This window comes from Paroedura picta, chromosome 1 (assembly GCF_049243985.1).
Source record: "Paroedura picta isolate Pp20150507F chromosome 1, Ppicta_v3.0, whole genome shotgun sequence".
In the NCBI taxonomy this organism is placed as follows: domain Eukaryota; kingdom Metazoa; phylum Chordata; class Lepidosauria; order Squamata; family Gekkonidae; genus Paroedura; species Paroedura picta.
This window is the reverse complement of record NC_135369.1, coordinates 181,146,475-181,162,757: the sequence shown is the minus strand read 5'-3', so window position 1 is coordinate 181,162,757 and position 16,283 is coordinate 181,146,475. Positions and strand designations below refer to the sequence as shown.

The window sequence follows — 16,283 nt, the reverse complement described above, 5'->3', positions numbered from 1 at the left end:
TAAGGCATTTTTTAAAAAAGCATTTGAGTCTATTTACAAAGGGAAAGGCATACCTTTCCCTTTGCAAATAGACTCAAATGCTTTTTAAAAATCACATATATTTTCTAATTCTCCACGTCTGTTTGGCTCTGTCCCCCTCTCTATGTAGCCTGATTTTAGGAATAAACAAGGAAAGAGACTGCTACTAGACAATTTATTTTAGTCTTAATTTTAGTCTTAATTACCATATTGAAATAGTTTCCTGCATTCCCTCCCCCCTCTGGGGTGTAAATTGATTGTTTCCATACTTTTTGTCTCTGACCGTTTGAAAAACTCTGCTGAAATAACCCTGCCAGTAGATGGTGTTTAAAAACGTCAGCTTCTGTGGTGTTAATATACAAGACCTGTTGCTGAACCACCTGAATTCATGTTACAGTAAGCACCACAATCCATTAGGGCAAAACTAGATGCCTATTAAAACTCCCCTGTCTCTTTAAACAAAGAAAAGCAGCTGTGGTGGAAATCAGCCTTCATAAGCGAAAGATAAGCAGAGGGGGGCACTGCTTAACTCCTTCTATGCCGGCCATTTTTCTTTCCTCAAAGCAACCTCATCCCTAGCAGCTTTGCTACCCATGGGGAAAGTCTTTGAAATTAACCTATTATTTGCAACCCCTTAATGCAGGGTTAGTCAGCCTGTGGTCCTCCAGATGTTCGTGGACTACAATTCCCATGAGCCCCTGCCAGCAAACGCTGGCAGGGGCTCATGCGAATTGTAGTCCACAAACATCTGGAGGACCACAGGTTAACTACCCCTACCTTAATGACATACTGCCCTGACCTGAATAGCCAGGGCTAATTCAATTTTGTCAATTCTCATGATTATAAGCATGATTATGATTTGTATGGGAATATTAGATGAAACTCAAATACTTTGGCCACCTCATGAGAAGGAAGGACTCCCTGGAGAAGAGCCTAATGCTGGAAGCGATCGAGGGCAAAAGAAGAAGGGGACGACAGAGAATGAGGTGGCTGGATGGAGTCACTGAAGCAGTCGGTGCAAGCTTAAATGGACTCCGGGGAATGGTAGAGGACAGGAAGGCCTGGAGGATCATTGTCCATGGGGTCGTGATGGGGCGGACACGACTTCACACCTAACAACAACAGCAACAATTAGGGTTATGATGTGAAGGCTGGAAACAGCAAACCACCTCTAAACATTTCCTTCCTTGAAAATACTACAGGGTTACCCACAAGTCAACTGGGATTTGATGCCACTTTCCTCCACCCATTATATACTGTGTGAGAATATGTGGGAAATAATTCAAGATCTCACTTGAAATTATGCTCTGACATCTTTTTAACCCACTGGATCACCAAACTATCTGAATGGGACCCATTTCTAAATTGATTCTGCCTTTTGGACTCTATTGCAAAGTAACTCCATGGTTCTTTCCCTCTTTCCCAACATAAACACAGGAATCTCACACGGATTACCCTTGGACAGGTTTATATATTATCCCTCTTTTTAAACATTTATCTTAAGAGGAGTCTTGACAGAAACAGGCCGTATTTCATTGGCATTTCACACCCAATGACAAGTGAGGCAATCCCAAATTTACCCTTGAGCCTCCCCTCCCAACACTTTAGTTCCTCTGCTTTCTCCCTCTTAGCCTTGTGATCCATGTATGGGGGAATCACAAAACACCATTGGGTCCGAACCCACAGTCGGAGAACCAATATTTTAACTTTGGGGTAATCAACCTGTGGTCCTCCAGATGTTCATGAACTACAATTCCCATGAGCCCCTGCCAGCAAATGCTGGCAGGGGCTCATGGGAATTGTAGTCCATGAACATCTGGAGGACCACAGGTTGACTACCCCTGTTTTAACTGATTGTCAAGTATCAGAAATATTACAAAACACAGATTTCCTCTTCTCAAAAGCACCTTTGCAATAATAGCTTATTTTGACATCTTTTGAAATGAAGCTCTTTCCTGAGGGGGTTGGAAGGTGACTGGACCATAGGAGAGGAGGAGGAAGAAGATTCTGAGAAGAAAATGGTGGGGAAACCTTTACCCTTGTAATTTCTCTGCTATAGACTGCAGCCTCTCACAGATGCCTTCCGTTTCCTCTCCTCAAAGGCACAGTCATGAACTTCCTCCATCTCATCCCTGATGACTACATCCATACATTGGTCAACTATCACCAATTTTCTAGGGGTACCTGATTTTTCTCCTGCCATATCTGGCAGATCTCAGAGGCAGCTTGGTGTAGCGTTTAGGAGTGCAGACTTCTAATCTGGTGAACCAGGTTTGATTCCCCGCATGCAGCCAGCTGGGTGACCTTGGGCTCTCCACAGCACTGATAAAGCTTTTCTGACTGAACAGTAATATTAGGGCTCTCTCAGCTTCACCCATCTCACAGGGTGCCTATTGTGGGGAGAGGAAGGGAAGGAGATTGTAAACCGCTTTGTGAAAAGCAGCATATAAGAACCTTCTTCTTCTTCTTCTTCTTCTTCTTCTTCTTCTTCTTCTTCTTCTTTTCTTCTTCTTCTTCTTCTTCTTCTTCTTCTTCTTCTTCTTCTTCTTCTTCTTCTTCTTCTTCTTCAAATCAGGGTTGACAGAAAGGATAAAGGTAGAGGTTGGGCCTTCTGTAACCCAGCCTGGACAAAGTCCTCTACTAGCCTGGCCTTGGTAGCATTAGATCGTTCTCTCACATGAGTAGACTGATGAACACTGTTAGTTGCTTTTCTTTTTTAAGTGTGTAAGAATGGACAACACTCTTCCAAAAGAAACAGGTTTGGCGACCAGCTGCCATTTCATTTCCAGGCAGCTAAATGAAAGACAGATAAATAAGGATCCATTTCTACCCTTGTCTGTAGATCTCCAGGCACAAAAATACGGTAAACAATAAGAACAAAACAAAGAGAACATACCAGACTATCAGCCATGAGTAGAAGTTGAACAAGGACAGCTTGATAGATCTCCTTGTACTGGCTGTTCACGCTCCCTGAACTCCAAGTTCCTGGCAGTGAGCCCCTGACCAGAACGGTCTGGAATTGGTCATGACCAGGAGTCAAGAGGATGGGTGGTCTCAGAGATACCTCCTGCAGTTGCTGTCCAACTAAAAAAGTAGTAGGAATCTCTACATCACCCAAATATGTGATCAAGTCTTATCTATTGCTCCCCAACAAGGTTTGAACATTCTCAGGATTCAGCATAACAACATAAAGATCTCATTGACCTGACAGATTCCTGCAGGGATAGGTTCCTGACCTTTCCCTGTCTATCAGATAAGGACATCCTGCCTTCGGAGAGAGCAAGCAACTGAGTGGAAACTTGTCCTTGTTCACCATAAAGCCACATCACATAAACACATGAAGCTGCCTTCAACTGAATCAGACCCTTGGATCACCAACAGAAATAACATGGGTGGAAATACTGGGTCTTAAAGGTTTACAATAACTCTGAGAAGTAGGTTAGGCCAAGAGGACATGCTGGGTCAAGGACATTGACCCATGATTGAATGGGAGGTTGAACTGGACTGTCCTAGTCTGATCCTGTAGCCCAGGCTTTCTCAACCAGAGTTCCATGAAACCCTGGGGTTTCTTGACAGCTCTGGAAGGGTTTCCCAAATGGGTGAGAGTTAATTATTTTTTATATATTTTAAAAATCTGTGATATGACCATATATGGTTGACCTCCCCCCCCCAATAGTCATTGATGGGCCAGAAAGGGGAGGAGCCCTACGTGGGCATGCACACAGCTCTGCTCTCTGACCATATTCTGCACCATCGTGTCACTTCAGGGGTTTCTCAACAGTAAAAAAGTTAGAAAAGGTGCTCTAATCATCACAATTCTCCTGGAGCATCTAGGGCAGCATGCTACAATGGTAGCACAAAATACAGCTTAAACATTTTTTTAAAAACAGACAAGAAATTACAGATTGCTGTAAATTGCATTAAGTAAAAATTCTATGGCAGAGTCAAGGAAGCAGATCTGGATGTTAGGAAGTTTTCCTACTTACAAGAGCAAAAAATCAACGAATGACGTTAATAATCAATGAATGTCATAACCAATTGAACTGCTATCCGTCATTGATATTTTAACAACTGGATATCCTTCCTTGAGGATTTACCTCAGAAGCCAAATCCACTGAATTCATATGTATTCATACTTTGCTCTCTTCTTGCACAGTATCATTTGAACTGGATAGCATTTATATCTTATAGACACCCAATACTAATGTACGGCATGAGATCTTTAACATTTTCTATTCCAGCTTAGCTTTTGTTCTCTGTCCTGGCCCCCACCTGGTGGAACGAGCTTCCTGAGGAGATCAGAGCACTGTCCGAACTTCCACAGTTCCGCAGGGCCTACAAGAGGGAGCTCTTCCACCAGGCATTCGCTTGAGGCCGACCAACTCAGAACCCCTGCTGGTCCCTCCAGACGCCTGCCCATGACTCTCCCAAGGTAAAAGGTAAAGGTATCCCCTGTGCAAGCACCGAGTCATGTCTGACCCTTGGGGTGACGCCCTCTAGCGTTTTCATGGCAGACTCAATATGGGGTGGTTTGCCAGTGCCTTCCCCAGTCATTACCGTTTACCCCCCAGCAAGCTGAGTACTCATTTTACTGACCTCGGAAGGATGGAAGGCTGAGTCAACCTTGAGCCGGCTGCTGGGATTGAACCCCCAGCCTCATGGGCAAAGCTTTCAGATAGCTGCCTTACCACTCTGCGCCACAAGAGGCTCAACTCTCCCAAAGTGACTGTTAATTGTTATTATATTATAATTGTGGTTTTGTAATCTTTTGATGTTTTTTTAAAGTTGTTTTGATGTTATAGTCTGCATAATGTTTCATGTAAGTTATATTGTTCTGTGTAAACCGCCCAGAGCTGCAAAGAAATGGGCGGTATAGAAATCTAAATAAACAAACAAACAAACAAATAAATAAATAAAATAGTGCCTGAAAACAGGGATGAGCTATCCCTCTTTATCCAAATCACACTTTGGTTGTAAATTATTATTATTTCGATTTTTATTTCCCGACGCTCCTGAGACCAGCTCGTGGCAGGTTACAATGGTCCACAATTAAAACCCCCAATAAAACCCCATTAAAATTAAAAAGGGACACAGAAATGACAATGCATAGATCAAGAAACATTTCAGCCTCGAGTGCATGAAACCGGTCAGTCTCCTCGAATACTCCTTGAACACTGTCAGCCTTTCTGAATTCTCAAAATTGTCCCAAACAGCATTGCATGACACAGACTTGGGAATGTCATCACGTTCGCTGCTTTTGCTGTAGCTGCCGCCTGCCTCTTAGCTGCCAAATATGTATTGTGGATGACTTTTATAAATGAATGTTTCCAGCTTCTTGGGGTGAGTGTGTATGAGAGAGAAGCAGATTGGCTTGACTCTCTAATCTAGCCCTGCCATTTACTTACTCAGTTCACTGCGATCAAAAACCAATGCATTTTACTTGGCTGATTCACCTCACGGCTTTCAAAAAGAGTCGTTTCCCTCAACTATCTTGGTCCCTCGAGAGGGGCAGGAGAGCTGGCTCTTTCTACCTCATTTTTTAGAAGAAGAAGAAGAAGAAGAAGAAGAAGAAGAAGAAGAAGAAGAAGAAGAGTTGGTTCTTATATGCCGCTTTTCCCTACCCAAAGGAGGCTCAAAGCGGCTTACAGTTGCCTTCCCTTTCCTCTCCCCACAGCAGACACCCTGTGAGGTGGGTGAGGCTGAGAGAGCCTTGATATCACTGCCCGGTCAGAACAGCTTTATCAGTGCTGTGGCGAGCCCAAGGTCACCCAGCTAGTTGCATGTGAGGGAGTGCAGAATCGAACCCGGCATGCCAGATTAGAAGTCCGCACTCCTAACCACTACACCAAACTGGCTCTTTACTTCTTGAAGGACTCTCAAAGCAGCCTTCCTTTCCTCTCCCTACCACAGACACCCTGTGAGGTAGGTGAGTCTGGCTGCATGTGGAGGAGGAATGGGAAACCCACCCACCTCTCCGGATTAGAGGCCACCGCTCTTAACCATCGCCTCTCTAGCCCAGACTGCCTGCTTGATGTCCAAAGTCTTTGTGATGAACCCAATGTTCAAAACTGGAACACAATGTTTTGGGGCTTTTTGCCTGCTGCCGCTTGGAAAACGGAATTAAATCCAGTGAATTCTAAGCATGGGCTAACAGGACGAAAGCCACAGACTAGCTCAGTAGCATTTCTCATTACGACGGCCTGAAGACAAGGAGGAATATGGAATTTTCAGAAATCAGAACGAGTATTTGGACGTCTGGCATGGCTGCCTGGTTTGTGTGTGAATGTGCCCTTGTGTTTCGTGTCCACACATGCTAAATTCCGCCATCGCAACCTTGTCCAGGATGGTCCTGGGAGTGACATGCAACACAGCGGGGCTCTTGTTGGTCCATCTTAAAGTCCCTTTTGTTTATGCATATTTATAACATTTTTTGAGAATTCCTGTGTATTAATAGTAGGAGGCTGACCTTTTCTAACGACACAAGAAAGTCCCAGAAAAAGATCCAGAACAAACAAGGGTGGATATTCTTCAGCTCCCTTTTTTTTTTTTTTGGCTTCCTGTTTTTATTATTTACAGCATTTTAATTCTAGAACGGCATATTGCTTGAGCATCCACATATACAAATTGTTACCCTGTTAAATCGGGGGGAAATTAAGAACAATCTACTTTTTTTGTTAAAAAAAGTTACTATTAAAAATGTAAAATATCTGAAGTACAGAAGGGGACTGGCCTTTGTGTTTTGTCTATTCATTTCTAGGGTATAAGGTCAAAACAAAGCAGATTTTCTCAGGCTGTTTAGATTATTCTTTCTGTTACCCCTTCTGTAGGAGGTGGGGGAAGGGAAGCCTTGCTGTTTCCATGCTTGATCCCTCAGGGGGACTGAGCAGATGGTAGGGTTAGGGGTGCCGGCAAGTCTGAAGGGAAAGGAAGCTGGGAGGTGAAGGAGTTGGCTATGCTACGTTTTTGCCCCTCTTGAAATATACATCTAGATATGGATTTGCTTTTCACTCTTGAACTGCTCTCTGGCTCTATACCCTTCCTGGAGTTTACATGGTTGCCAGATCTCCCTGGCATCTGGTAGGAGACTACCTCGGGGAGGGGGGAACTCAGTGGTCATGTAATGACATTGCCAGCAAAGGGGTGATGTTGCTGGCGACATCCTGACTTCACTCCCTGTGAGCCTGGAAGTGACATCACCAAGTTACCAGGGCCACTCTGGCATTTACGCAGAACTCTGTTGTTTAACCATAGAGTTGTGTTCGAATGCCAGAGAGGCCCTGGCGACATACCAATGTAACTTCTGAGCATACAGAGAATGCCATCGTTGTGTTGATACACTGCTCAAATTTGGTTCCCTGCCATTTTTACCTTGCTGGGGAAGGGGCACAACCAAGACTGCCGACAGCATTAAGAAGTCTAAAGAGCTGGAAGAAGAACAGGATAAAGGTGGGCAAAATTGGGGAGGTGTAAGGGAAGGAATCAGGCAAGAGCTACAAGGAAAAAAAATCTAAAGGAGCAGTAAAGCTCATGCTACGCTGCTCTCCCTGTCTGAGGCAGGAGAAAGCCTGGAGAGAAGGAGATGCAACATACATGACAGGAACAGGATGCAGGGTATTTCTTTTAGCTCCTGTCTCCCTGGGAAGCCACTGAAAAAAACTCCTTCAGCAGATCTCCTCCGAACCAGAGGGAGAACTAGAAGAGTTCAAGAGGGGTGGGAAAAGGAAGAGGGATTCAAACTGTGGTAGAATGGAACAGATCAGAGGGTGGTACTTTTATAATCAAACAGGACCGTAGTCTATGGCAATGATTATTGTAGGTGTCACCTTTTACTACATTGTGACCCATTCATTGTATTGTTTATAGCAGGCCTTCTCAACCTGGGTTTTGTGATACCCTGGGGTTTCTCGACAGCCCTGGAAGGGTTTCCCAAATGGGTGGGAGTTAATTCACTTTGCATGTGTTTTTAAAATTTGTTACACATTTATCAGGTGATACGATCATATACGTCCCCCCTCAAAGTGGCCAATGATGGGCCTAGAGAGGGAGGGGAGGAGCCCCAGGTGGGCATGACACAGCTATGCTTCCCCACTATATTCTGTACGATTGCACCACTTCAGAGGTTTCTTGAAGCCTGAAGAATGTTTTGGCGGGGTTTCTCAACAGTAAAATAAGTTGCAAAAGGCCTTAACCAAGCCTTACAAGGCAGTTTTACCTTAGAGTTTCTGGTTCCTATTAGAAGAGATACAGCACCTTGTGGGAAGTTGTTTTTTAATTATTATTTTTCTCCCCAGAAATAGGAGCTCGGAACAGGGAATCCCTGTCAGCCCTACTTGCCTTAGACCAGGGGTAGTCAAACTGCGGCCCTCCAGATGTCCATGGACTACAATTCCCAGAAGCCCCTGCCAGCATTTGCTGGCAGGGGCTTCTGGGAATTGTGGTCCATGGACATCTGGAGGGCCGCAGTTTGATTACCCCTGCCTTAGACATTACTCTCAAGCTCTATAATTCTTAGTCCTATTACTGGCTGTATTATGCCATCTGACTGCAGTGATTTATTCTCAAGGATAAAAGAGGACTACATAGTAAGAAAATAAATAAATGCCAGCACTTATAACTGGGCCCAGGAGTACAATGAAACCCAAAGAAATTACAATACAACTGATCAGATTGGGTTATATGAGGTTGGAGAAATGAAGAGAATATGCAACAATGGCAAGATTTACTAATTTGATGAACAGAAGACTACCCAACAAATTTCATGAACACTGGGACTTTCCCCTAAAATATGCTGATGTTGTTAGGTGCGAAGTCGTGTCCGACCCATCACGACCCCATGGACAATGATCCTCCAGGCCTTCCTGTCCTCTACCATTCCCCGGAGTCAATTTAAGCTCACACCGACTGCTTCAGTGACTCCATCCAGCCACATCATTCCCTGTCGTCCCCTTCTTCTTTTGCCCTCAATCGCTCCCAGCATCAGGCTCTTCTCCAGGGACTCCTTCCTTCTCATGAGGTGGCCAAAGTATTTGAGTTTCATCTTCAGGATCTGGCCTTCTAAGGAGCAGTCAGGGCTGATCTCCTCTAGGACTGATGTATAGTTTATTAGATCATTACGTTATTGCTTAAACTTTTCTCTTTTCCTCTTTTTATTTGTTTATTGACTTAAAATAAATAAAATTTGATACAAGGGGAGGAGGGAGAAATTGGAACAAGTGACATGCTCATCCTGGCCTGCAGTATCAGAATGTGGACAATAAAATGGGATACGAATTCAAGCCGACAAGTAAAATACGGGAAAAGCAGCAGAAAGCTCAGAACAGAAACACGGAAGGAATAAAAACAGCCATCTTGAATAAAATCACAGAGCAGGCAGAAAAATCTTGGGAGAAAGAAAATGTCTTCACTTGGTGCCCAAGAGACTGTAGATATGGTGCCAGGTGACCCTTAGTAAGGTGTTGGTGCCACAACGGTGAAGGCTGTGGAGCTAACGCACGATGCCTCAGGAGCTAACACACCATGGAGCTAACGCACTATGCCTTAGAAAAGCAGAGGTAGGCAGAGGAAGGTCTCAGCCACTGATCTCAGCTGCAGGACAGATGTGGAATTCTGAAGTACTTAAACATTTACACGCTGAGAAGTTGTTAAAATAACGTTCTCAGAGTACTGGTTTACTAGGAAATAAAAAAGTACAATAATTTTGAAAATGACACATCTGCAGATTTGCCTGCAAACATCAGGTCTGATTGACCATTCTCATGCACCTTTGGACTCATTTTGACCTTTCTTTGTTGAGATTTTCTTACAAGATGGCTGATATTTATAATTTTCTTTTCAGTTTAGATTATTACACTTTAATGCTCAAGAAGTCTCCTGAAACTGTCACTGATTTTTACAAGCAAAGCACATTTTCTATTAGGTTCTTAACAGAGTTCAACAGATACTTTGTCTGACAACTTGAGTCCCAAGATAAATTCCAAAGAATAATCATCTCCTAAAGAAAGTTAACACGGATATGATGGGGGAAGCCGTTACTTTGGGAAGTCTTCTGAAGCATGTCCTGATCCAATGGGGAGGAGGGCAGCCGGGATGAGTTCTTTAATTTGGAGAAGAAAATAGTGGTCACCAGGAAAGGTTTTGGTAGTTTCCATGCTGTGTGTGGACACTATAGTGGGGATCACCACCTTAGACTTTCCCTAACCCGCCAACTGAGACAAACCATGGTACTTGTTGGCATGCGGCAACAGTCAAGTGATTTTTCTGAACATTCAGCTCTTGAGTCCAAACATCACAAAAGAGTTATTGTCAAGAGAGCAGCAAAATTGTCAGTAGCAGGAACACCGTGGCCTCAGTTACATGATGACAGACAAGCATATAACACTGAATGCCACTAAAACATCCTACCCAGCACTTTATCCTCCCTCCCAATCTCGGACGACGGCACTAAGCTCCTAAACCAGGCTTTCTTAACCAGTAATATCAGGGTTTTCTCAGCCTCACCTCCCTCACAGGGTGTCTGTTGTCGGAAGAGGAAAGGGAAGGCGACTGTAAGCCACTTTGAGACTCCTTCAGGAAGAGAAAAGCAGCATATAAGAATCAACTCTTCTTCTTCTTCAGTAATATCAAGGCTCTCTCAGCCTCACCTCCCTCACAGGGTGTCTGTTGTGGGGAGAGGAGAGGGAAGGTGACTGTAAGCCACTTTGAGACTCCTTCAGGAAGAGAAAAGCAGCATATAAGAACCAACTCTTCTTCTTCTTCAGTAATATCAGGGCTCTCTCAGCTTCCCTCCCTCACAGGGTGTCTTGTTGTGGGGAGAGGAAGAGAAGGCGAAAGTAAGACTCCTTCGGGTACAGAAAAGCGGCATATAAGAACCAACTCTTCTTCCTCTTCCTCGTCTTCTATAAAACCCATTAGACCTAAGGATATAAAATCTGTTACAAGCCATAAAATTGGTGGCCAGATTCCCTAATCCCCCCACAGGTCCTCCAAGATGTTCTTGTGAGAACCCTAGCAGCTGCATTCTGCACCAGCTGCAATTTCCACATCAAGGAAAAGGGCAGGCTAGCAAAGAGTGAGTTACAGAAGTCCAATCTAGAGGTGACTGTTGCATGGATCACAGTAGCCAAGCAGTGTGGGGGCAGGTAGGGTGCTAGTAGCCTCACCTGGCGCAGGTGGTAAAACACAGGGTGGGCTACTCCCATGACCTGGGCCTCCATAGATAGAGAGGCATCCAGGATCAAAACCAAATTCCTTGCAGAAGGCGAGATGTTAAGCTGTACCCCAGCCAAGGTGGGTAAACATGCTTCCTCTCCTGTCACAGTACAGTACAGTACAGTATGTTTATTCGGTCGATTGACCCATATAAATAATGCATCAATAGAAACTGCAATCTATTATAAAAGTTAATCGATATGTGTAGTAAAAAAATACAAAAGTATTACTACATAAAAATATTAAGATAATAAAACAATGTTAAAAACAATGTATTGATGGAAACAAATAATATGTTATTGTAGGTAGGGGGGGAAGGGTTGTAACATGTAAAGAAGGAGAAGGAGGGGGAAAGAAACCTCAAGGAAGTTAACTGCAGGGAAAGGGAATCAATACATCTTCTAGAACAGTCTATTAACCCAAGTGATAAGATGGCACATTACCCATTACTATCGTTCAAACATCTGATCTAATTCTAGTAGAGATGTAAAGGAATTTTGCTACCATGTTAGAAATGAGTGGGTCTTTATCTCTTAGCAAAAATTTAACTAGAGTGTCACTATTATGAGATGATAAGGATGAGTGTCTAGTGTAGTGGGCCCTCTCCTGTCACATTTCTGCTCAGCCACAGGACATCCGTCTTGGAGGTGCTGAGTTTCAGGTGACTCTGCTCTAATCATCCATCAAGAGCTTCCAAACCTCTGGCGACTGTATCTGGCAGGGGGTCCAGGTGGCCGTCCGTGAGGAGATAGAGCTGGGTGTCATCCACATATTGGTGATAGCCCAGCCCAAAACTCCAGACTAGCTGTGCCAGAGGGCTCATAACGATGTTGAACCGCTCCCTGAGGGACCCCACAAGGGAGTCGGTAGGGGTGTGATAATTCCTCTCCCAGAGTCACCTTCCGTATCTGGTTCTGGGAGAAGAAGCACAGCCACTGAAGGGCTATCCCTCGAATTCCGGAGAGGTGGTGGGACAACAGCTTGTGGGTTGACCATGTCAAATGCAGCGTTATGTCAGTTTTGGTTCCACGGGTCAAATATACTAATTTTCCAGCAATAAAAAACAATATGGTAAGGTAGATACCTCTCGTTTTTTTCACTTACAATCTGAAGTCAATTCAAGTAGCTCTAACACTCTAACCCCCAAAAACCATCAAGTGAAATGGAGTATTTGGTTGTCTCTTAAAATTCGGAAAGGATCTGATTGAAGATGTCAGGTGTTCCCTACTTTTCCAGTGGTTGGGGGGGGACACACCTGGAACGAGGGAATTGGGATAGTATGCTGAAAGTGAATGAGAGAGACGTAGGCAGAAAAAGGAGTGAGACAGAGACAGCCTAAGGTTGACAACTGCAGGTCGGAAAATTCCTAGAGATTTGGTGGGCAGAGTCTGGGAAGGGTGGGATTTTGGCAGGGGAAGAACCCCAGCAGGGGTATAATGCCAGAGTCTACCCTCCAAAGCAGCCCTTTTCTAAGACAGAGTGCACAAGAGAAAAGCTGTATTTAATAGGAGAATAACTAAAGAGTGTACGGAGTTTCACTTTTGCCAGTTTGGTGTAGGGGTTAGGAGTGCAGACTTCTAATCTGGCATGCTGGGTTCGATTCTGCACTCCCCACATGCAGTCAGCTGGGTGACCTTGGGCTCGCCATGGCACTGATAAAGCTGTTCTGACCGAGCAGTGATATCAGGGCTCTCTCAGCCTCACCTCCCTCACAGGGTGTTTGTTGCGGGGAGAGGAAAGGGAAGGCGAATGTAAGCCCCTTTGAGGTTCCTTTGGGTAGAGAAAAGCGGCATATAAGAACCATCTCTTCTTCTTCTTCAGTAATATCAGGGCTCTCTCAGCCTCACTTCCCTCACAGGGTGTCTGTTGTGGGGAGAGGAAAGGGAAGGCGACTGTAAGCTGCTTTGAGACTCTTTCGGGTAGAGAAAAGCGGCATATAAGAACCAACTCTTCTTTTTCTTCTTCTTCTTCTATTAAATACTTCCACTGACACACTATGAACAGCAGCGAAGTAACCAGCCAAGTTTAGATACTTCTACAAGATTCCATCAAATGCTTGCAAAGTATTTTTTAAAACATTCCCTTTATATATTCCCAGCTACAATCCATCTTGCATTCCCTGCGTAAAGGCCCTGAAACAGAAGCTTTGCTGCCTGGGTTGATGCGGCACATATGTTGCTCATAAATTACTCCTGGGCTCCTTCACTAGCAAAACAATTTAAGCAACTATTTGAATGACTTCTGGAAAGTCCAGCAATGTGAATGAACTCTCCTGCCTTTTTATCTTAATTAATGCAGTTGTCAAAGAGAGAGAATCCCACCACAAAAAGGCCCTGATTGGAACATCAACCTCTCTGCCAAGCAGCTCTTTTCATTATTGGGCCTTATTATCCAAGGAAGGGCTAGTTAACTCAAGCATTGCTGGACAGATGACTCACACGGAAACTACAAAGAGAGCCGGCCTTGTTTTCTCACTCTCTATGGTAAGATCAAAAAGCTCCATTAATTCCTGCTGTCTGAAGCTTCTAAATGAACTAATGAGGAAAGCAGATACACAGTTGACAGTTTATTTCTAGAAGATTCGGAGAAGTCCCCGTCATCTTACAATATGAGTAAGATATGAGAAAGATAATATGAGTGAGTTACACATTCAAAGTTGTTTTTTTTAAGCGCTAGGCAAATTAGAAACGTGTTTTCCTGCCAAGCAAAATACATGCTTTTTCCCCCCAGTTCCCAACTGGTTACAGCTGTTAAGTGTAGCTTACTATTAGTAAAAAAAAAAAGAGAGAAAGAAACACACACAAACCCACACTCAATTTCCACAGCACTCCAAGCCCCATAATGAAACATTGCTTTGACAACCGCATTATTCTCATTAACAGAATGTTCGATGACAAGGAGGCACACATTTTTTAAAAATAAGCACCGGGGATCAAACAGTCTGAAGATGCATTTCCTTACTTGGGATGAAGAAGACGCCTCGGACTGTGGGATCAGAAGCTGCAAACAGATATTTAGAATTTGGGGGAGGGGAGCTCATTGTGGCTGCATGAATGAAAGAGAGTTGCTGTGCCACAGTAAAGGGAGATATCTTGGACAACTCAGTCTGACAATGAATGTGAGTGCAGGGCAGGACTGCAACAGAAGGACCCCTCCTCTGATCTATATAGAAGAAGAAGAAGAAGAAGAAGAAGAAGAAGAAGAAGAAGAAGAAGAAGAAGAAGAAGAAGAAGAAGAAGAAGAAGAGGAGGAGGAGGAGGAGGAGGAGGAGGAGGAGGAGGAGGAGGAGGAGGAAGAGGAAGAGGAAGAAGAAGAAGAAGAAGAAGAAGAAGAAGAAGAAGAAGAAGAAGAAGAAGAAGAAGAAGAGGAGGAGGAGGAGGAGGAGGAGGAGGAGGAGGAGGAGGAAGAAGAAGAAGAAGAAGAAGAAGAAGAAGAGGAGGAGGAGGAGGAGGAGGAGGAGGAGGAAGAAGAAGAAGAAGAAGAAGAAGAAGAAGAAGAAGAAGAAGAAGAAGAGGAGGAGGAGGAGGAGGAGGAGGAGGAGGAGTTGTTTCTTATATGCTGCTTTTCTCTGCCCGACGGAGTCTCAAAGTAGCTTACAGTCGCCTTCCCTTTCCTCTCCCCACAACAGACACCCTGTGGGGTGGGTGAGGCTGAGAGAGCCCTGATATTACTGAAGAAGAAAGGTTGGTTCTTATATGCAGCTTTTCTCTACCCACAGGAGCCTCAGTGGCTTACAGTTACCTTCCCTTTCCTCTCCCCACAACAGACACCCTGTGGGGTGGGTGAGGCTGAGAGAGCCCTGATATTACTGAAGAAGAAAGGTTGGTTCTTATATGCAGCTTTTCTCTACCCAAAGGAGCCTCAGTGGCTTACAGTTACCTTCCCTTTCCTCTCCCCACAACAGACACCCTGTGGGGTGGGTGAGGCTGAGAGAGCCCTGATATCACTGCTCGGTCAGAACAGCTTTATCAGTGCTATGGCGAGCCCAAGGTCACTGAGCTGGCTGCATGTGGGGGATTGCAGAATCAAACCCAGCTCCCCAGTTTACAAGTCCGCACTCCTAACCACTACACCAAGCTGGCTTATTTATGGGTTTATTATCTGAACATTAACACACCTACCGTTCTCCTCATGTGGCTGAGATCTCGGCTTTTTCAGCATTTACAATCCTATAGAGAGAACCACCCTCCTAAACACACAGGTTATACCACACCGTATGAAAATTGGGGGGAGCCGCTCCCCCTCCCCTTATACACATACGTTAGTACCTCCATCTCCTAATATCTGGAAAGATCTATCAGACTTTTGAGGCTGTGGGCACCTTTGGAATTCTGACACAAGGCAGTGGGCACAATCACAAAATGGCTGCCCCAGGAGGCGGAGCCAACCACAAAATGCTGGGGAGCGAGGTTAAATATAATTGTAATACTAAGTCTTCAACATTTCAAGTCGAAACTCTGTTTGACAGGATTACTTTTTATCTGTACAACCAATGAGAAGCCTTGCTGAGTAAGAGTCCTACCTATCTCTGCCCGTTTTATAAAAGTACTTGGTGAACAGGAATGGCGTCAGTAGTTGCCATGGCACCCATGGGCCCCGTATAACATAACAGCACAAGGACGTAGTATATTATATCCTGGTTCAAAAGAAGTTTATTAATTAAGTTTGTCTTGTTTGCATTTAAATTTAATTAATTAATTAATTAATATATCACCCCTTACTGTGATATCTCGGGGTGGTGTAAATCAAACCCAGTATAATAGAACACACATCAAACTATCTTAACGTAAAAACAGATTATAACATTCATAATAGTCATAACAGTCAACTTCAACATAACTTGGAAGCATTGAACATTGATAATTATGAGAGGAGAAGGCCATGAGCTTGGGGACAATGGGGTGGTAGAGTTGCCTGACAGGGATAGGTCCAGGCTGCAGGGAGGCCTCCTGCTGCTGGGCTTCAGCTAAAAGCCTGGTGAATGCAGAGCGCTGTTTTACAGGCCCTATGGAAGTTCCACAAGGGCCTTGACCTCATTGGGGAGCTTATTCCACTGG

General features: G+C 44.3%; 1 protein-coding gene across 1 annotated transcript in view; it reads right to left on the bottom strand.

Annotated features, from left to right (window-relative positions):
- COL4A2 (collagen type IV alpha 2 chain) overlaps positions 1-16,283 on the bottom strand; it is a 155,851-nt gene that overhangs the window by 101,445 nt on the left and 38,123 nt on the right. The gene's annotated exons all lie outside the window — the stretch shown is intronic.